Below are 20,275 nucleotides of genomic sequence, written 5' to 3'. Positions count from 1 at the left end.
ACTCTTGTGTTCATAGTTGGCATGGGTCCACAGGACACACAGCTCAGGTCAGGGGAGCACATGCACATGTGAGTGTGTATCTGTGCTGTGTGTATGCACACATGTGTGAACCTGGGTGTGGTGTGTATGCATGAGAGTGAATGTGTGTGTGTGTGTGTGTGTGGTGTGGTGTGTGTGTGCATGTGCACGTGTGTGTGTACAGGAAAGCTGGCCCGTCTGTCCTGGAGGGAGGAGATAGCCCCTGCTCCCCGGCCAGCACTGAGGCTCTGCCGTCCTCGTCCGACTTGCTGTCTCACTGGACTTTCCCTTTTGCTGTCTCCTGCCTGGGTATCTGCCAGCTCCTTCCTGGAGAGGGCTGGGTGACGGTCTCCAAGAGGCGGACAGGCCGACGCCCGGCTCAGGCGAGGGTGCCTGTCTCCCTGTGCTTCTTGGGCGCTGGCCCCGCAGGCCTAGGGCACGAGCCTCGGGAGGTCCGCTCAGTACTTCCTTGGGCTAGAGAGCCGCCGGCAGCCACGCTTCCCTCCTGCCACCTGCCTGGCTGCTCAGCAGGCTGATGGCAGCCTGATCCAGCCAGTAGTGCAGGAGGGGGCAGCGTCCGGCAGCCACGGCAACCCAGAGGGAGGGGAAGACCCGCTGATGGGGGCTCCCCTCGCCCTGGGGTGAGGGGCCGGCTGAGAGGCCAGGTGAGCTGGCTCTCCCAGAGACCCTCTCTGCCTCTGGACCAGTCCCGTGGGCACTTAGGATGGCTTGGCTGGACGCTCATGAAAGTGTCCCTGGTGAGCAGCCCCCAGGACGTGGGGTCTTCCCCACCTCACCCCCCACACTTCACACACTCACCTGGTCAGAAGCCCACAGCCCCCGGTGCCTCCTAACAAGCAACGAGGGGGCAGGCAGGGCTCAGGCCCCAGGGCCCTCAGGACCATCGAGCCCAGAGCAGCTTCGGGATGCAGTGCACTGACAGCCAGCCCCGTTTCCCGTCTCTCACCTGGGAATTGGCAACGCGCCGGCTCAGGGTCGTCTGAGGATTTGTGAACTGATGCATGTAAAGTACTTAGAGGCACACGGGCCCAGAGCAGTTGTGGATAATGGATAAGTTGTGGATAAGTTTTATCATTTTTTTTCACTCTGCTTGTGCTGAACAGAGGTTGCCCTCCAAGGACAAAGGAGAGGCTGTGAAACTGGGAAACTGGGGTCACGTGGGAATAGCCGGGACCTTCCTAAACTCGCAAATGGAAGAGACGCTTCTCTCCCATGGATGGTGGGTTAGGAGGAGGAGCGGGCGGTTTATTTAAAATATGCTGTGTTTTTGGAGAAGCCTCTTGGGACATGAAAACACACTCAGCACTGCAGAGAAGAGAGACAGTTTTACTGCCTTCCCTCCAGACTCCAAGTCCGCCGGTAAACGTTTCAGCCCAGTGTCTTCAGTGGATTTTAAAGGCCAAGTCACAGTGGCCATTTGTGTCTCCAGAACAGTCAACTATAAACAGTGCGGTGGACGGAGCTGGAAGCTGTGAGAAGGCAATGGTAATGAATGTGCATGATGGGTTGGGTCAGGCCCGGAGGATCGCGGCTGGGAGGGAAGAAGGACAGAGCCCCGTCTCTGCCTTGCTCCCGCCTCGAGACGGGCTCGCAGCCCAGCCAATGTGGGTGGTGCTGTCTGTGCCGTCCTTCCCTGGGGCCAGTGGGAATTGCACCTCTGGCCCTGGAGCCCACCTGCCTTCCCCCCCGGCCCTGAAGAGCCACAAAGTTGACAGGAGGTCTTGCAGAGCCAGCAGTAGACCGCAGTCCACCCTGCAACATGGGGGCTTCACAGGACGGACTGCACAGAAAGGCACACCCCCGCTGACCCCCTGCCCACGTCATGCCTTCCTTCACTCCAGCAGAGTGAGCGACTCTGTGCTGCAGAGTGGAGGGGTGGGTGGCATGAGAGGCTGTGCCCTGTGCACATCACGTCCAGCCGGGGAAGTAGACGCTGAACACACACCTACACGTGCACACACACACACATGTAGAAGTGTCCCTGCCGGAAGGTCAGTGCCCAGAGCTGACACCTCAGTTAGAGAGCGTCACTGACTAAGCCCCATGGGCGGCCTGGGCCTCCATCAGTTCTTGCCTAGATGACTTTTGACCCGGATTCAGAAATCTGCTCTGGCTAATGAGGACTCGGCAGCCCCTGCTCCAGCCCACAGGCAGCGAGGAGGGGCTCCCTGGAGGCCGGCTGTTGAGCACACGTGTTCACGTGTGGATGCGAATGTGTGTGTGTGTGCACACATGTGCATCTGTATTGGTGATGCCCAGAGCAACGGCTGTAGGACTCCAGGGGACGACCCCGACTCACTTCTCAAAGCCCTCTGCCACGTGGGTGACAGGAGGACCTGACCAGCTGCAAAGCCCAGAGAGCCCTGAGCCACGCGCGGGCCCCTGAGCCACCCTTCCTCTTCTGCTTTGGGGGTCAAGCTGCCCACGATTGGGGCTGGGGTCAGGAGAGGTGAGTGAAAAGGTTGGTGAAGCTAGGGCCAGATTCTGCTTTTATTTAAAAATTTTAAAAATTAATCAATTTACTTTTGGCTATGCTGCATCTTCGTTGCTGTGGGGGCTTTTCTCAAGTTGCAACAGACGGGGACTCCTCCTCTCTGGGGTGCGTGGGCCTCTCACTGGGGTGGCTCCTCTGTTTCGGCGCACAGGCTCTAAGGTGCAGGGGCTCCCAAGGGCGCGGCTCCGGGGCTCTAGAGCACAGGCTCAGTAGCTGTGGTGCAGCGGCTTCCGCAGGCGCGGCTCCCGGGCTCTAGAGCACAGGTTCAGTAGCCGTGGTACAGGGGCTTAGTTGTCCCTCAGCATGTGGGATTCTCCCGGACCAGAGATTGAACCCACGCCCCCTGCATTGGCAGGCGGATTCTTAGCCACTGCCCCACTGAGATGTCCTACTTAAACTTTTGACATTTTGTTTATTGTTAATAAACAATAATAATTGTTATTGGGGTGGGATCCATTTTGATTTATTAAAATATTGTTTATCCCGCTGCTGAGTTTTGGGCACCCACTTATTCTTTTGCCTGAGTGAGCAAGGCTCTCCTGCCTGGGCTGGCCCTGCCCGCAGGATCCCTGGGCCTTCTCCTGACCTTGGGGGACCCAGGGCAGCCCCCCTGCCCCCATCACAGCATCTGGGGGTTCTTGTCCTTTGTACATCTAATCTGGAGTGACCTGGCAATGTCTTGGGCCTTGTGGGATGGGAGGGGCAAGATGAGAGGACCCTGCGGTGGGGTCTGGACCCCCAGGGTGGATGGGGAGAGGCCTGCAGTCACCCCAACCCCGCTGGAGGAGGGTAAGGGTGGTGCCTCCTGCCACCAGATGCCTGCCCAGCGTCATTGGTTTCATTTCCTAAGAGGTAAAATCAAAACAAAACAAAAACCAGACGGATGCCTCACCAGGGCAGCATAAGAAACAAAACGAAGCAGTTAAACAGCAGGCAGACCGCCAGCTTTCTTTTTCCTGGTCTCAAGCTCATTCTTGAGCATAAAGGTCCCAGAAAGTGAACTCAGGCCCCAAATGTGGGCTTGTGAGTGTGAGCATGCAAATATGTGTGAGTGTGATGGTGAGCCTGGGTGTGCCAGTGTGTGTATCTGTGAGTGTGCAAGGGGAGGGGTGAATGGCAGAGAAAGGAGAAAGGTTCCCAGTAGGAGGCTCCAGGGGCTAGACCCACCATGAGAGAAGGTCTCGTGGGGAGAAGCTCTCTGTTCCAATGACAGCTGTGCAGCCAGACCCAGGGCTCAGCCACTAACAGAGGTGTTGTCATGACAGGTGTTGTGTGACGCGTGTTGGCTTCCAGCCAAGGAGACGGAGACCGGAGAGGCGGGGGTGTGACCCTTGCACAGCTGGGCTGGCCTCCTTATCCAGTGCTCCCCTCTCATCACCCGGGTGGGCTCGCATATGGGGCTGTGTCCCCAGCTGTGTGTTTAGGGACCCGCACCCCATCTCATTCCTGGAGAAGGGGGTGCCCTAATTAGTGTCTTCAGTTGACAGCAGCCGACATTTCTCGGGCTGGAAAGGGATGTTTGAAGGGACAGCGGGGCTCAGGGCCTGGTGGGGAGACCGGAGAAGCAGGTGGAAGCTTCTAAAAGCAGCACGCCAAACCCTGAGACCGGGCCCTCAGAACCCCTAGCCTCTGCCTTGGCGCTGCACACTCGTGCCAGTAAACTTCCTGGCTGCCTGCCGCCCACCCTGACCCTGGACGCTGAGGCCCTAAAAGCTGTCCGAGCTCACCTGCGCCTAGAAACAGCCTGTCACATGCTGACCCCCTCCCCCACCTGAGCCTCACCTGAGGCACCCGGCTCAGCCTGGGTCAGGCTGCTGGGGCTGGAGAGGTGGGGAGGGAGCTCTGGCTCCTGCACCGGAGCGCGAATGTCCCGGCGTGTCCCCAAACACAGATGGGCCATTCAAAAGACACTGGTGACAAAAAGGAACAGACTGTTGGCAAAGATGGCCCCCTGGACGAACCTCCAGAAAATTAAGCTGAGGAAGCAAAAGCCGAGCCCCAGAGGTTACATACATACAATTCCTTTTATAGAACATCCTTAAAATGACAAAACTGTGGAGAGAGGACAGATTGGCAGCTGGTGGGGCTGGAGGGTTGGGAGTGAAGAGATGAGGGCGGCGGGAGGGAGCTCATGGGGATGGGAGGCTCTGTGTCTGTCCATGTCACCATCCTGGTGTGAGTGCTCTGCCGTTTGCAGCATGTCACCACGGGGGAAGCGGAACAAAAGCACAATCTGTATTATTTCTTACAACTGCATGTCAGTCTACTACATCTCAAAGTTTAAAATGTGATAATAATCAAAAAAAGCAGACAGCAAGGGCCAGGACAGGTGTCACTGCACATGGGCATCTGGACATCTTCCTGGCACCCATGCCCAAGGCTTCCACGAAGCAGGCTCTCTCTCATGCTTAGAAGCTCACAGACCAAAAAGGAAAAAAAAGGAAAAAGAGAGAGGGAAATAGTCCTCATTCTTCCATGAAGAAAAAAAAGAAAACTCACAGACCAGAGACACAGGCTGGGCTCCTTGAGACTCGCCCTAGCAGACGTCTCTCTGGGCAGAGCTTGGGTGGGGGGCGGGGGGTGTCGCAGGGAGGCTGAGCTGCTCCTGCCTCTCAGCACATCTCCTGCCATCCCAGCTGACGTATTTCAGTATCGCCTGCTGTGTGGCGGACCACTATCAGGAGCAGATCACAGCTGTGCCTCTCCTGCACATCCCAGGAGTTTGGCAGCTTCGGAGACAAAGCATTGCATGTCTTACTTTGAATCTTTTCTCCTCCTCAGTTTGTTTCATGCGGACTTTGGACTTTGGGCGTGTTTGGAAAGTCAAGTGAGCATCCGATTCCTGGTGAAGATACTGGAGGAGGAAGCATCCCTGGAGCCGTGGAGCCGGTGTTCCCCCGCCTCGCTTGCCTTGGAATCAGCCTGGGGCTGCTCTCTGCGGGACCCTCTCCTGCAGGAATGTGGAGCCACCAAACAGACTACCGCGCTGAACTTGTGTCTCCTGAGGGGTGTCTCACTCTACCGACTCAGGGTCCTCAGCAGACCCAGGAGTGCAGACGGGGCTCCCGAGCACCTCGTTCTGCACTGCCACCTCAGGGTCTGCTGACGTGAGAGGGGGATGGAGCCAGAGCTGCACGGCGGACCACACAGCAGACGCAGAGGTGGAGCACTGCAGCCACGGTGTCGCAGGATGCGAGAAAAAGCAGCCAAGCAAATTCCTCCTCCTGATTTCGCCTGGTGGCTTGCGGCTTAATCTGCTCGTTTCTCCCCATTTATTTCATTCTATTTATAAGTTGCTGGCACCATGTAATTCTATCTGGTTGTAGTCACAGAGGAGAACTGAGAGTTTGATTTTAGAGCTCTCAGGAGAACAAGAATTGCTGTCATCTGATCTGTCTGCTCCTTCTGCCTGAAGCTGAACTCACAGGAGTAGAAGCATTCTCTGCACTCACAGGTTTCTTCCTTCCCACAAGAAGCTCCCCTTAAAACATTTTCCATCTCAGGTGTGTGTGTTGAGAGGAAAGGGTTTGGAAGGGATGAGGAATATAGGTTTTAGAATCAAAAGTCCAGTGCTTGGCTCTAGAACTTACCTTCTGTTTAAACTTTGGATTCTCAAATACTATTTGGGAAGATCACTTCATGTCACAAAATGGCCACTGGAACCCCAACCATCACAATCACATTCCAAACAGGAGGAAAGAGAACGGAACAGGGAAGAGAGCATTTCTCAGTGGAGGCTGCCCTCTTTAAGGAACTTTTCTGGAAGTCTCAGCTTCTATCTCATTGGCAAACCCTGTTGCAAGGGGAGCTGAGAAACATTTTCAGAGCTGTAATCATAGCCACACCACCAACACTGGGGCTGTGTTAAAAGGGAGGCCAAGTGAATGGAGAGTGGACAGGCAGTGAGGGGCAGGCACCCTCGCTGGAACACTGGAGGAGGTGCCCCAAGCCCTGTTCATCTCAGCCGTTTGCTGTGTTCATGGCACTAACCATAGTCTGCAACACAGGCTTTGTCTGTCTCCCTATAAGGGCACAAGCTCCCTGAGAGTGGGGGCTGGGCTGACTTGTCCCCGAATCCTGGCCCCAGCCCTGACCGCCTCACAGAGGAGTGCAGTGTGAGTCTTTCCTGGAGGGTGGGTCTGAGCCCTGGCGGCACCTCACCTACTCAGCCCCCTCACACGCCCCTCCCTCCCCACGCTGGGTCAGGTTTCCAACTGGGATCAGTCTCCATGGTCTTAGAAGTTGGAGTGAAGGAGAGCAGGGCTCCCTGAAACCCAGAGACCATCACACACTCATACTTCGTGGTAAAAATGTGTATGTAGCCCAAGTGTCCACAACTCTAAAGGAGGAGAGTGTGGAATAAAGTGGGGGCTTATCACTCCTGACTCATTTAGGCCAGGATGCTCCTGGGGTGTCGGGGGCATGGCCCTCAGTAGGAGCGGTTGGGAGGGAAGCAGCCTGCATCTTACAGCTCAGATTGGTCTGGTCACAGAACTGAACTTCACATTTCAAATAATGTCAACGTCAATTTTTTTTTTTAAGTAAATTCACCCATGTTTACTAATAAAAATACCCATCCTCCCCTCTATTTCTTCTTCTTTTTACCTTTTGCCGCACCACGTAGCTTGTGGGATCTTAGTTTCCTGACCAGGGATGGGACCTAAGCCCCTTGAATTGGAAGCGAAGAGTCTTAACCTCTGGGCCACCAGGGAAGCCCCATCTCTTCTCAGTTGCTAAGAGTGACTGCTATTCTGAAAAAACAGCCGTGTTCATTTTGTCTTCATCTCCTGTTGGCCTCCTGCTGTCTCAGCGTTGACCCGCCTCTGGGCTGGGCTCCAGGGAGGCTGGGGCCTGGACGCAAGCCCCCTCCTCAGGGGCATGGCTGATGGGGGCTGTGGGTTCCCACACCCTGGGGCAAGGGGCACAGGGAGAGGCTACCAGGACCGCTCCACAGGGCAGGGGCAGGAGGCAGGCGCCCCTGAGGAGGGGCAGTGCCTGTGGACTGGCAGGAGTTGGGGGGCACAGATGGACATGGGGGGGTGCACGGCTTGGAGGGGAGGCAGCTTCAGTCTCGGGGAGCCTCAGTGGCAGCAGAGAGGTGTGGGGTGACCCGGCAGACCTCTGTCATCGGGCAGAGCTGCAGGTGGTCACAGGGCAAGAAGCCGCGGCTGTTTGGATAGCAGCCAGGCCAGGGGGCGAGGGGGCAGGACTGAGGGCAGAGGGGCACAAGACTGCCCCATTTTCCAGCACGGGCTGTGGTGACAGAGTGCCCTGGCGGAGGCCCGGTCCCCTGTCAACCAAATAGGGGCAGGCCATTGTCATCCTCCCAGCGTCCCCACTCCTAACGCCATCACACTGGGAGTCAGGGCTTGTTTATGAAGAATGTACCCTGCCAGTGGTTGCTCAGTCGCTCAGTCGTGTCCGACTCTTTGCGACCCCATAGACTGCAGCACGCCAGGCTTCCCTGTCTATCACCAACTCCCGGAGCTTGCGCAAACTCATGTCCATCGAGTTGATAGACCACCCAACCCACACTGCAGGGCGTCCACACTGGGCAAGATAACACTGTCATCAGAAACGGGTAGACAGCCTCCTGACGGCGGTTTCTACCATGAGAACGCAGGCTCCTAGGACCCTCTGGGTCCAGGAGGACTTGGGGGTAAAGGAGCCCATCCTCTCTCAAAGGCCCAGGCCCACAGGCCCCAGCTTGGGGTCAGCGGCGGGCATTCCCCACACACTGTTGTGTTCGGGCTTGAGAATGTCTCCAAAAGCAGTTTCCTCTCGACTGTCAAGCTCCAGAAGGGGCGCTGCCCAGCATCCCTGTCCTGCTGACCTGTTTTCAGGTTGTTTTGGACAGAATCAGCTCTTTTGTTCCAGGGACAGGTGTCTGGAAAGTGGGTGAGTGAAGTCGCTCAGTCGTGTCGACTCCCTGCGACCCCATGGACTGTAGCCCACCAGGCTCCTCCGTCCATGGGATTCTCCAGGTGTCTGGAAAGTGGGTGCCAAGAGGTGACTTGCTCTCTGATGATAAAGGGTCTGAGCGCTCAGCCCTGAGGGGTCAGGCTCCACGGCCCCTGCGCAGAGGGTCTTGTGGCTGGAATCTTCTAGAATCCTCCAAACTTCCTCTTGCTGCTCCTTTTACGCAAACAAGGAAAAAGGCCCAGAGAGAGGGGCTGCCTGGCTCCGGCTCCTCAAATCTGCTCCAGCCGGGTCTGCTGCCCACAGGGAGGGTGGGGAATCCCCTGCTCTGAGGCCTCCAGGCTGTGGGTCTGTCCCGCGGTGACCTCTGCCAGATTCATCTTGGACAACATGCTGGGATCTGGTGAGAGGGTGGTGAAGACCCTTGCGGAGACCCCATGTGGAACCTTAGAAGCACACCCTCAGTAAGGTCCCCCTCTTCCTTGGGATCCTTTCTCAATTCTGTTGGGAGCCCTGACGTGGCTGTGGAAGGAGGCCCCGCCCCAGGGCCCCACCTGGCTCACAGGCGCTCGGCCCCCAGCAGGGAAGGAGGGCTCAGGCCCCTCCTGCCTCCCCTCTACCTCAAGTTCAGCCCTGAGTGTCTCTCCTCTCTGTCCTGGGTAAACGACGGCAGGTCAAAAGCCCTCTTTGGAAACCGCTTTCCAGAAGGACCCTGAAATGCCTGTTTCTAGAAGCGCTGGCGCCAGGAGCTCTAGATGACTCACCTCCTACCACGTCCCCGCCTTGAGCCCACGCGCCCGCGCGGGCCTATTTCTGGCCAGCCTGGTCATCGTGTGTGGTGCTCAGGAAGCCTGGTCAGCGAGGCACCCCCTCATCCCGGATTCAAGGCGGACCATTTGCAGCCACGTCCCTGGAGGCCAAAGCGCTTCGAGTGATCAGAGACAAACCCCTTCACATTCAGCATCCCTGCCCTCGTATCCCACGCGTTTAGTTGTGCCCTGAGAGTTTGTGAAACAGGCGATTGGAGCACGGAGGTCCTAAGAGCATTAGTAACAGCAGCCTGTCCTTCTGCACTGTCTCGGGGGGCCGTGCATGCTCTGGGTTCAGCGCCTTTGCAGGCCCGCACCTGTGGTCATTTCTATCTCAGAGCAGTCACTCAGCTCTAGGGAGGAGGGGTCTTCCAGCCCCATCCTCCAAGCTATTCCAGTGTTCTCACAGGGCAGTGGGAACAACAGTACCTTAGCACAATAAGGCTTATCTTTGGGGATCATTTTAAAGGGACTGTTTGGAGGTGACTCACCAAGGGCACACAGCAGGCACTCAATGTGTGCAGCCCCTTTCCCTCCCCAGAGTCCGAGTGCCTCCCAGTTGCTCATCCTGCTGGCTCTGTGGCTCCATTGTTGTCTCTGGGGCCCAGGAACGTCCCTCTGATCCTAGCTCATCTGGGACACAGCGAGAGGAACAGTGTGAATGGTCGAGGGCCCTGAGCATCGGCCCCCCTCCTCTAGCCCCCCACAGTCATGGGCCTGCCTGGGGGATGGGACACACACAGGCCAGGCGGCTGTGCCTCGATATTTGAGTCATAACCGAGCCAACCAGCCACGGACAACAGCAGCTCTGTCCTCCCACCTGACGAGTTCATTTCCACAAAGACCTGGGGGCCAGGTCAGACCTCAGGAAATTTAAAGCTTATTTAAAAAAAAAAAAGAACAAGAGTGGATATATATAAACATGTACCCGATTCATTTTGTTGCACAGCAGAAACTAACCCAACTTTGTAAAGCAAGTATTCAGTTCAGTTCAGTTCAGTCACTCAGTCATGTCCGACTCTTTGTGACCCCATGAATCGCAGCATGCCAGGCCTCCCTGTCCATCACCAACTCCCGGAGTTCACTCAGACTCACGTCCATCAAGTCAGTGATGCCATCCAGCCATCTTATCCTCTGTCGTCCCCTTCTCCTCCTGCCCCCAATCCCTCCCAGCATCAGGGTCTTTTCCAATGAGTCAACTCTTCCCATAAGATGGCCAAAGTACTGGAGTTTCAGCTTTAGCATCATTCCTTCCAAAGAAATCCCAGGGCTGGACTGGTTGGATCTCCTTGCAGTCCAAGGGACTCTCAAGAGTCTTCTCCAACACCACAGTTCAAAAGCATCAATTCTTTGGCACTCAGCTTTCTTCACAGTCCAACTCTCACATCCATACATGACCACAGGAAAAACCATAGCCTTGACTAGACGAACCTTTGTTGGCAAAGTAATGTCTCTGCTTTTCAACATGCTATCTAGTTTGGTCATAACTTTCCTTCCAAGGAGTAAACGTCTTTTAATTTCATGGCTGCAGTCACCATATGCAGTGATTTTGGAGCCCCCCAAAATAAAGTCTGACACTGTTTCCACTGTTTCTCCATCTATTTCCCATGAAGTGATGGGACCGGATGCCATGATCTTCGTTTTCTGAATGTTGAGCTTTAGGCCAACTTTTTCACTCTCCACTTTCACTTTCATCAAGAGGCTTTTGAGTTCCTCTTCACTTTCTGCCATAAGGATAGTGTCATCTGCATATCTGAGGTTATTGATATTTCCTGGCTTGGAGAATTTTGAGCATTACTTTACTAGCGTGTGCTGCTGCTGCTGCTGCTAAGCCGCTTCAGTCGAGATGAGTGCAATTGTGCAGTAGTTTGAGCATTCTTTGGCATTGCCTTTCTTTGGAATTGGAATGAAAACTGACCTTTTCCAGTCCTGTGGCCACTGCTGAGTTCTCCAAATTTGCTGACATATTGAGTGCAGCACTTTCACAGCATCATCTTTCAGGATTTGAAATAGCTCAACTGGAGTTCCATCACCTCCACTAGCTTTGTTCGTAGTGATGCTTTCTAAGGCCCACTTGACTTCACATTCCAGGATGTCTGGCTCTAGGTGAGTGATCACACCATCGCGATTATCTTGGTCGTGAAGATCTTTTTTGTATAGTTCTTCTGGGTATTCTTGCAACCTCTTCTTAATATCTTCTGCTTCTGTTAGGTCCATACCATTTCTGTCCTTTATCTAGCCCATCTTTGCATGAAATGTTCCCTTGGTATCTCTAATTTTCTTGAAGAGACCTCTAGTCTTTCCCATTCTGTTGTTTTCCTTTATTTCTTTGCATTGATCGCTGAGGAAGGCTTTCTTATCTCTCCTTGCTATTCTTTGGAACTCTGCATTCAGATGCTTATATCTTTCCATTTTTCCTTTGCTTTTCGCTTCTCTTCTTTTCACAGCTATTTGTAAGGCCTCCCCAGGCAGCCATTTTGCTTTTTTGCATTTTGTTTTCCATGGGGATGGTCTTGATCCCTGTCTCCTGTACAATGCCATGAACCTCCAATGAAAACCAATTTTTAAAGAAAGTAAAAAAAATAGAGCAGAAATTCAGTCGAGGTATTGGCAGTGTGACTCGTGTTTCAGGCTCCCTAAACGGCCCTGAACTGGCGGAGACAGTGACCAGCAGGCTTTGTGCTCAGTAGGCGCTTAATGTCACGTTATTGGTCAGCTAAAGAAATCATATGAAAAAGCAGAGACATTACTTTGCCAACAAAGGTCCATCTAGTCAAGGCTATGGTTTTTCCAGTGGTCATATGGATGTGAGAGTTGGACTGTGAAGAAAGCTGAGTGCCGAAGAATGATGCTTTTGAACTGTGGTGTTGGAGAAAACTCTTGAGAGTCCCTTGGACTGCAAGGAGATCCAACCAGTCCATCCTAAAGGAGATCAGTTCTGGGTGTTCATTGGAAGGACTAATGTTGAAGCTGAAACTCCAGTCCTTTGGCCACCTGATGCGAAGAGCTGACTGATTGGAAAAGACCCTGATTCTGGGAAAGATTGAGGGCAGGAGGAGAAGGGGACGACAGAGGATGAGATGGCTAGATGGCATCACCGACTTAATGGACATGGGTTTGGGTGTTCTCTGGGAGTTGATGATAGACAGGGAGGCCTGGCGTTCTGCAGTTCATGTGGTCACAAGGGGTCGGATACGACTGAGTGACTGAACTGAACTGAAAGGAATCAAATTGAAGCTGTGGGTGGAGGTCTCCTGACAACATGACCATGTGAACATGAGACAGCACTGAGACCCATGTAAGGATGACAGGCACCACCTGGTCCCCGCTCCGTCTCCCAAGGGAGAAGGCAGGTTCATCTCTTGGGTGGATGCAGGAGGGGGCTCTGCATCACACTGTCCAGTGCATGCTGCAGGCTTTCACAGCTGAGGCCCAGCAAAGGACCAGCTGGCCCTGTCTTAGAGAAAAGATGCCCATTCTATCTTTAATATGTAGTAGAATTAGTTGTTCTTCTAAATGTACTGCTAGTTTGTACCATCTGACACCATTGCCCCCACTGTGTTTGCACAGAGAGGGGTTGCCGGGGGGACACGGTCCTGGGTTCCCATGCACAACATGCTTTATCCCCGGTCATGGATCTCTGGGCAGCTTCTGCAGAGTTGCCTCCTCTGGGAGGCTGGTTGAGGTTTTTTGTTTCTTAAATTGAAGTATAAATGACTTACAGTTGTGTTAGTTTCAAGTGTGGTGCAAAGTGGTTCAGTTACACGTATTGTGCATGTGTGCTATGTCGTGTCTGACTCTTTGTGACCCCTGGACTGTAGACCGCTAGGATTCTCTGTCCATGGGATTCCCCAGGCAATACTGGAGTGGGTTGACATTTCCTTCTCCAGGGGCTCTCCCTGACTCAGGGATCGAAGTCACGTTGACTGTGTCTCCTGCATTGCAGATGGATTCTTTCCTGCTGAGCCATCAGGGAAGCCCATTGATATATATTCTATTTCAGACTCTTTCCCATGTAGTTTATTATAAGATATTGAGTAGAGCTCCCTGTCCTGTACAGTAGGTCCTTGATGTTTATCTATTTCATACACAGTAGTGTGTATCTGTTCATTCAGACTCCTAATTTATCGCTTCCTACTTTCCCCTTTGGTGGCCATAAATCCGTTGTCTATGTGAGTCTATTTCTGTTTCACAAATAAGTTCATTTGTACCATTTTTTTAGATTCCACATTTAAGTGATATCATGTATTTATCTCTCTCTGACTTACTTCACTTAACACAATAACCTCTAGGTCCATCCATGTTGGAGCTTTTTAAAAGCAGTTCTCACTCTGCTGGACATTTTAAGACAGTGGTGCTTACGTGGGAGACTTTAGCATTGAGATGAGTTTGTGAGGGTCCTTGGTGACCAGGAGAGCCGACCATAGCTGCCCTGGTTTCCTGTGACTACTGAACAAATGGCCCCAAGCGCAGCGGCTTGAAACAATGCAGATGTGTTATATTTCGGTTCAGGGTGTCAGAAGTCATCGAGGTCTGGGCAAGGCTGTTTTCCTCCTGGGCCCTCTGGGGAAAAGCCTTTTCTTGCTTTTCGGCTTCTACAGGCACTACTTCCTGGCTCGTGGGCCCTCCGTCGCCCCCATGGGCAGCAGCACAGAGCCTGCCCCAACCTGCTTGTAGCATCTTGTCTTCTCTGAATCTGACCCTCTGCCTCTGACCCTCTGTCCTCAAGAGGACTCTCGTGATTATATCAAGCGCCCCCCCTCACCTTGGCATCTTCCCATTTTTAGCCCCATCTGCAAAGTGTCTTTTGCCTCATAAGGTAACACTCTCAGGTTCTCAGGATCAGAACATGGACCTCTTTGGGATCATCATTCTGTTTACCATGGAAACCAGCTAAATGTGAAGTCAATCTTGCTTATCCAGGAGGTCGATGCCAAGACACTGACCCCAGTAGAATTCTTTAGAGACCAAGTGAAGAGCTAGTTTTTAAAAATCTTTATCTCCTAAACCACATTTCTCAGCTATACATATCTTCTCACCTTATTACATTTCTTCAGCCAAATGAAAAGCATCTGAAAAATGAAAAATCAAATTTTTTCTCCAAACCTGGTCCTTGAGTTGCTCCAAAGTAGGACAGACCTGACTCCAAGCCCAGAAACTGTTACTGTTGTGGGTGCTGCTGCCTCTGCTCCAGTGGGCCTTCTGGCCAGCACTCCCTGATGGCCATGATAGCCATTTGCTGCTGTCAATGCAGGTAGATATAAAAGACACAGGTTTGATCCCTGGGTCGGGGAGATCCCCTGGAGGAGGGATGGCAACCCACTCCAGTATTGTTGCCTGGAGAGTCCCATGGACAGAGGAGCCTGGTGGGCTATGGTCCATGGGGGTCACACAGAGTCGGACACAACTCAGCACGCATGCACAGAAGAGAAACACAGAAGGAAGCTGTGTGTCTGTTTTCTTCCTGAATCACCTGAAGTGGAAGAAAACCACTCAGGTTTTTAATCTTTCCATTACATAAACTAGGAATAGGTGCCAATTCCTTTTAAAAAATGTGGGCCACTTAGCATATGATAAACCAGGCACTTTTATATCCTCCTAGGAGGACTCTAAATTGGTTTAAGTTTTTCAGAAGAGCATTTTGGCAGAATGAATTCGAGCCTTAAAAAAATTCCTGTTCCAGGAAGCGATCCTAAGGAAATTACTCTTGGTACCAAAAAAAAAAGCATCACGTACAACTCCTGAGAGTGAAAATCTCACCAAAAAGGAAGGAAGGGTTGAGAAAACAATGGTGAACATATTGGATGGAATATTACATGGCAACTAAAGCTGATGTTCCCAAGAGCATTAAGACACCAGGGAAATGCATATTAGTGTGTTGTTGTTGTTGCTGTTATTTGGTCACCAAGTTGTGTCTGACTCTTTGTAACCCCACTGTCTGCAGCACGCCAAGCCTCCCTGTCCCTCAGCTGTCCTGTCCCTCCCAGAGTTCTCCCAAGTTCATATCTGTTGAATTGGTGATTTCATCCAACCATCTCATCCTCTGTCATCCCCTTCTCCTCCTAAGTTCAATCTTTCCCAGCATCAGGGTGTTTTCCAAAGAGCTGGCTCTTCCCATTTAGGTGGCCAAAGTACTGGAGCTTCAGCTTCGGCATCAGTCCTTCCAATGAATATTCAGGATTGATTTCCTTTAGGTTGGACTGGTTTGATCTCCTTGGTGTCCAAGGGACTCTCAAGAGTCTTCTCCAGCACCACAATTTGAAAACATCATTTCTTTGGCGCTCAGCCTTCTTTATGGTCCAGCTCTCACATCTGTTCATGACTACTGGAAAATCATAGCTTTGACTAGATGGACCTTTGTCAGTAAAGTGATGTCTTTGCTTTTTAACACGCCATCTAGGCATCTTAGTGTGAATTCCTGGCAAAGCTGGTCCAAGGCGTGGGGTGGTCCCCTTGGGGGAGATGGGAGAAGACCTGTAGGGGAAGAGAATGCCCTCCTGAGCTGGGAGCTCCATCCCGCCAGGGATGCTGGAACACTCCACGGAGGTCCATGCAGCATCCTGTCTCCTTGTCAGAGGATTGCTCCTGTTACATCAACTCACCAGGGCTTCTGGCAGCTTCGTGCACCACCATCCAAGCAGCCTCCAGGGCTGGAGACACACACCCTCAGGCAGAGAGGCAAGAAACAGGTGGCAGGCACCAGCGGAGTTTACTACAGCATGCTTGAGTCATAAACGCAAAGCACACAACTCTATATTCACGACTAACAGCCACACGAAACTGCATAGAAAGAGGACTGGGAGAAAATACACTGGACTGTTAACAGTTGGGGTCTCTGAAGCACAGACAGTGGGGCATTTTCTTTTCTGTTCATTATATTGACTTTACTGTACTTTCCATTTTTAAATTTTTAAAAAACTTTTAATGGGACTAAAGCCAGTCAACAGTGTGATAGTTTCAGGTGGACAGCAAAGGAACTCAGCCATATACGTGTCCATTCTTCCCCAAACGCTCCTCCCGTCCAGGCTGCCACACAAGGGTGAGCACAGTTCCCTGTGTTATATACAGCACCCATCGGTTTAACAGTGAAACTTCGTGATTTTAATAATGAATAAGTTGCACACGTGTACACACACATACAATGATGTGGTGTGAGAAATTAAACAAGACCTAATACATACCATGTTCAATGACTTGGAAGACCCAATACTGTTATGAGGTCAGTCCCTTCCAAACTGATCTATTGCTATAATACAAAATCCCTAATTCTGCAGATTTGGGGATTGATGAACCGGCAGTTGATGAACCAGTTTCAAACGTATATGGAAACCCAAAAACCTAGACTAGCCAAAGTGAAGTGAAGTCGCTCAGTCGTGTCCGACTCTTTGCGACCCCATGGACTACAGCCTACCAGGCTCCTCCATCCATGGGATTCTCCAGGCAAGAGTATTGGAGTGGGTTGCCATTTCCTTCTCCATAGCTCTCCTGAAAAAGAACAGCTAGAAGACTCATTACTGGGTATCAAGTTTCACCATAAAACTCCAGTATTCATACAGCAAGGTCCTGGCAAACCATAGACAGATACATCATGGGGGCAAAATAGAGAAGTTAGATTCCCGCTAACACCAGCATCTGATTTCCAACAAAGGCACTAAAGTGATCTGATACAGATAAGTCTTAAATGACTAGATATTCATGTGGAAAATAATGACCCTAGGTCCCTCATCTTAGGCAAAATTCAATGGAGATGGATCCTAGACATAAATGTAAAAGCTAAAACTATAAACCTTCCAGGAATAAACACAGGAAAATATCTTTTTGACTTGAGGGTAGGCAAAGCTTTCTTACAAAGTACAGAGAAAACAACAACCATAAAAGAAAATTTGACTTCCTTAAAATTAAGAAGTTCTGCTCATCAAAATGTTTCATTATGAAATAAACAGGTGGACTTCCCTGGTAGAAGTGGATAAGAATTCGCCTGTCAATGCAGGGGATACAGATTCAATCCCTGGTCCAGGAAGATGCCACATGATTTGAAGCAACTGAGCCCGTGCACCACAACTGCTGAGCCTCTACGCTAGAGCCTGGAAGACACAAGTACTGAGCCTGTGAGCTGCAACTGCTGACGCCAGCGTGCCTGGAGCCTATGCTCTGCAGCAAGAGAAGCCACAGCAACGAGAAGCCCACGCACTGCAAGGAAGAGAAGCCCTGACTCACCAAAGCTGGAGAAAGCCTACATGTAGCAACAAAGACCCAGCGGGGCCAAATAAGCAAATACTCTCAAAAGGAAGTAAACAGGCGAGCCACAGACTGGGAGAAAATGTGTGTAAAAATGCATATCTGTTAAGCACCGGGTCCAGAATATGTGAAGAACTCCCACAACTCAACAATAAAAAGACAGACGACTCAGTTAAGAAATGGGCAAATAACTGGAACAGACACTTCACAAAAGAACACATACAAATGACCAAAAAACACATGGAAACATGTTCATTAAAAGCATCATTAAACATCAAGGAAATAAAGGTAAAAACCACAACAGCGCTACTGTTACAACACTCATCAGAATGGCTAAAACTTGCAGCACTGTGTATTCGTACAATAGTATTAATGTCTTGGAGCTTCCCAGGTGGCTCAGCGGTAAAAATTCCACCTGCCAAGCAGAAGGCAGGTTTGATCCCTCGGTCAGTAAGATCTCCCGAAGAAGGAAATGGCAACACAGTCCAGTATTCTTGCCTGGAAAATCCCATGAACAGAGGAGCCTGGTAAGCTACAGTCCATGGGGTCACACTCAGTGAGCAAAGAGTTGGTCACATCTTAGTGACTGAACAACAACAATTAATGTACTGGTGAGGACATGGAAGCCACCTAAATGTCCATCAAGAGGAAAGTGAAAGTGAAAGCTGCTCAGTTGTGTCCAACTCTTTGTGACCCCATGGACTATACAGTCCATGGAGCTCTCCAGGCCAGAATACTGGAGTGGGTAGCCTTTCCCTTCTCCAGGGGATCTCCCCAACCCAAGGATAGAACTCAGGTCTCCCACATTGCAGGCAGATTCTTTACCAGCTGAGCCACAAGGGAAGCCCCATCAACAGAGGAATGGATAAATAAGATGTGACATATATGTACAATAAAATATTAGCCATAAAAAGGAACAAAATTGGGTCCTTTGTTGGGACGTGGATGGACCTACAGTCTGTCATACAGAGTGAAGTGAGAAAGAGAAAAACAAATATCGTTTATTAATGCATACATGTGGAATCCAGGAAAATAGTACAGATGAACCTGTTTTCAGGGCAGGAATAGAGATGCAGATGTAAAGAACAGACATGCAGACACAGGGAGGGGAAAGGGGGTGGAATGAGCTGGGAGAGCGTCATTAGCATATATACCCTGCCACGCGTAAAGTAGACAGCTGGGGGAAGCTGCTGTGGAGCACAGGGAGCTCAGCTCAGCGCCCTGCGATGACCTAGAGGGGTGGGATGCGGGGCATGGGTGTGAGGGAGGTCCAAGAGGGAGGGGGTATATTATACGTATAGCTGATTCACTTTGTTGTACAGCAGAAACTAACACAACAAGCAATTATACTCCAATTTAAAAAAAAAAACATACCAAAGTGAATATGATTCAGTAAATTGGCTCAGAGTGAATTTAGGACAGCAATATATTCAGATTAGTAAAAACCACATGTTAAGTATGTGTTTAAAAAAAACTTAGAAACCCATTTAAAAAAAGAATGGCTAAAAACTAACATGATGGAGTTTAGGCAGCAATGTAGAGCAACAGCTGATAGCCAGGTAAACACTACAACTCTTTGGTCAGAGAGCTGGGAGTTTCTATAATACTAAAGATACAATTGCCCTATAACCCAACAGAGACATTACTTTGCCAACCAAGGTCCATCTAGTCGAAACTATCATTTTTCCAGTAGTTATGTACAGATATGAGAGTTGGACCATAAAGAAAGCTGAGTGCCAAAGAATTAATGCTTTTGAACTGTGGTGTTGGAGAAGACTCTTGAGAGTCCCTTGGACTGCAAGGGCATCCAACCAGTCAATCCTAAAGGAAATCAATCCTGAATATTCATTGGAAGGACTGATGTTGAAGCTGAAGCTCTAGTACTTTGGTCACCTGATCTGAAGAACTGACCCATTGGAAAAGACCCTGATGCTGGGAAAGACTGAAGGCAGGAGGAGAAGGGGAGGACAGAGGATGAGATGGTTGGATGGCATCACCAACTCAATGGACATGAGTTTGACCAAGCTCCAGGAGTTGGTGATGGACAGGGAAGCCTGGCATTCTGCAGTCCATGGGGTCTCAAAGAGTTGGACACGACTGAGCGACTGAACTGAACTGACAATCCAGCAATTGCTGTTTTAGGTTTTTATTTCTTTTTAAGATTTTTTGAATTTTATTTTTGGCCTTGCTGGGTCTTCCTTGCTGTGTGCAGGCTGTCTCTGGTTGTGGTGGGGGTGCTCCTCGTCGATGCCGTGGGCAGGCTTCTTGCTGCGCTGGCGTCTCTGGTTGTAGGGGGGGTGGGCTCCTCCTCGATGCCGTGGGCAGGCTTCTTGCTGCGCTGGCATCTCTGGTGGTGGAGTGCTGGCTCTAGGTCACTGGTCACAATATTTGCAGCTCCAGGCTCAGTAGTGGTGGTGCATGGGTTAACTGCTCTGTGGCATGTGGAATACTCCCAAAGCGGGATTGAACTAGGGCCCCTGCATTGGCAGGCAGATTCCCATCCACTGTACCACCAGGGAAGCACTCTCTTAGGTTTTTTTACCAAGAAAAACAGGAAAAGATGTTCACAGAAAGACCCTTGAAAGATCTCCATAGCAGCTTGTCCTTGCCAGTTCAGGACGCTTTAAGAAAGAACCAAAGACGGGGAAGGGATTGTGTGGGGTCATGACCATAGACCTTTTTCTTTTCTCAGCTCTGCAGGCGGGGAGGCTGAGGTCAGGTCCGGTTTTGGGAGGGCTGACCTCTTGTTGAATCCACTCATGAGGAAGGAGCTCAT

The sequence above is a fragment of the Bison bison genome, unplaced genomic scaffold (assembly GCF_000754665.1).
Source record: "Bison bison bison isolate TAMUID 2011002044 unplaced genomic scaffold, Bison_UMD1.0 scf7180017864037, whole genome shotgun sequence".
In the NCBI taxonomy this organism is placed as follows: domain Eukaryota; kingdom Metazoa; phylum Chordata; class Mammalia; order Artiodactyla; family Bovidae; genus Bison; species Bison bison.
The sequence above is the reverse complement of the archived record's forward strand: the minus strand, read 5'-3'. Positions refer to the sequence as shown.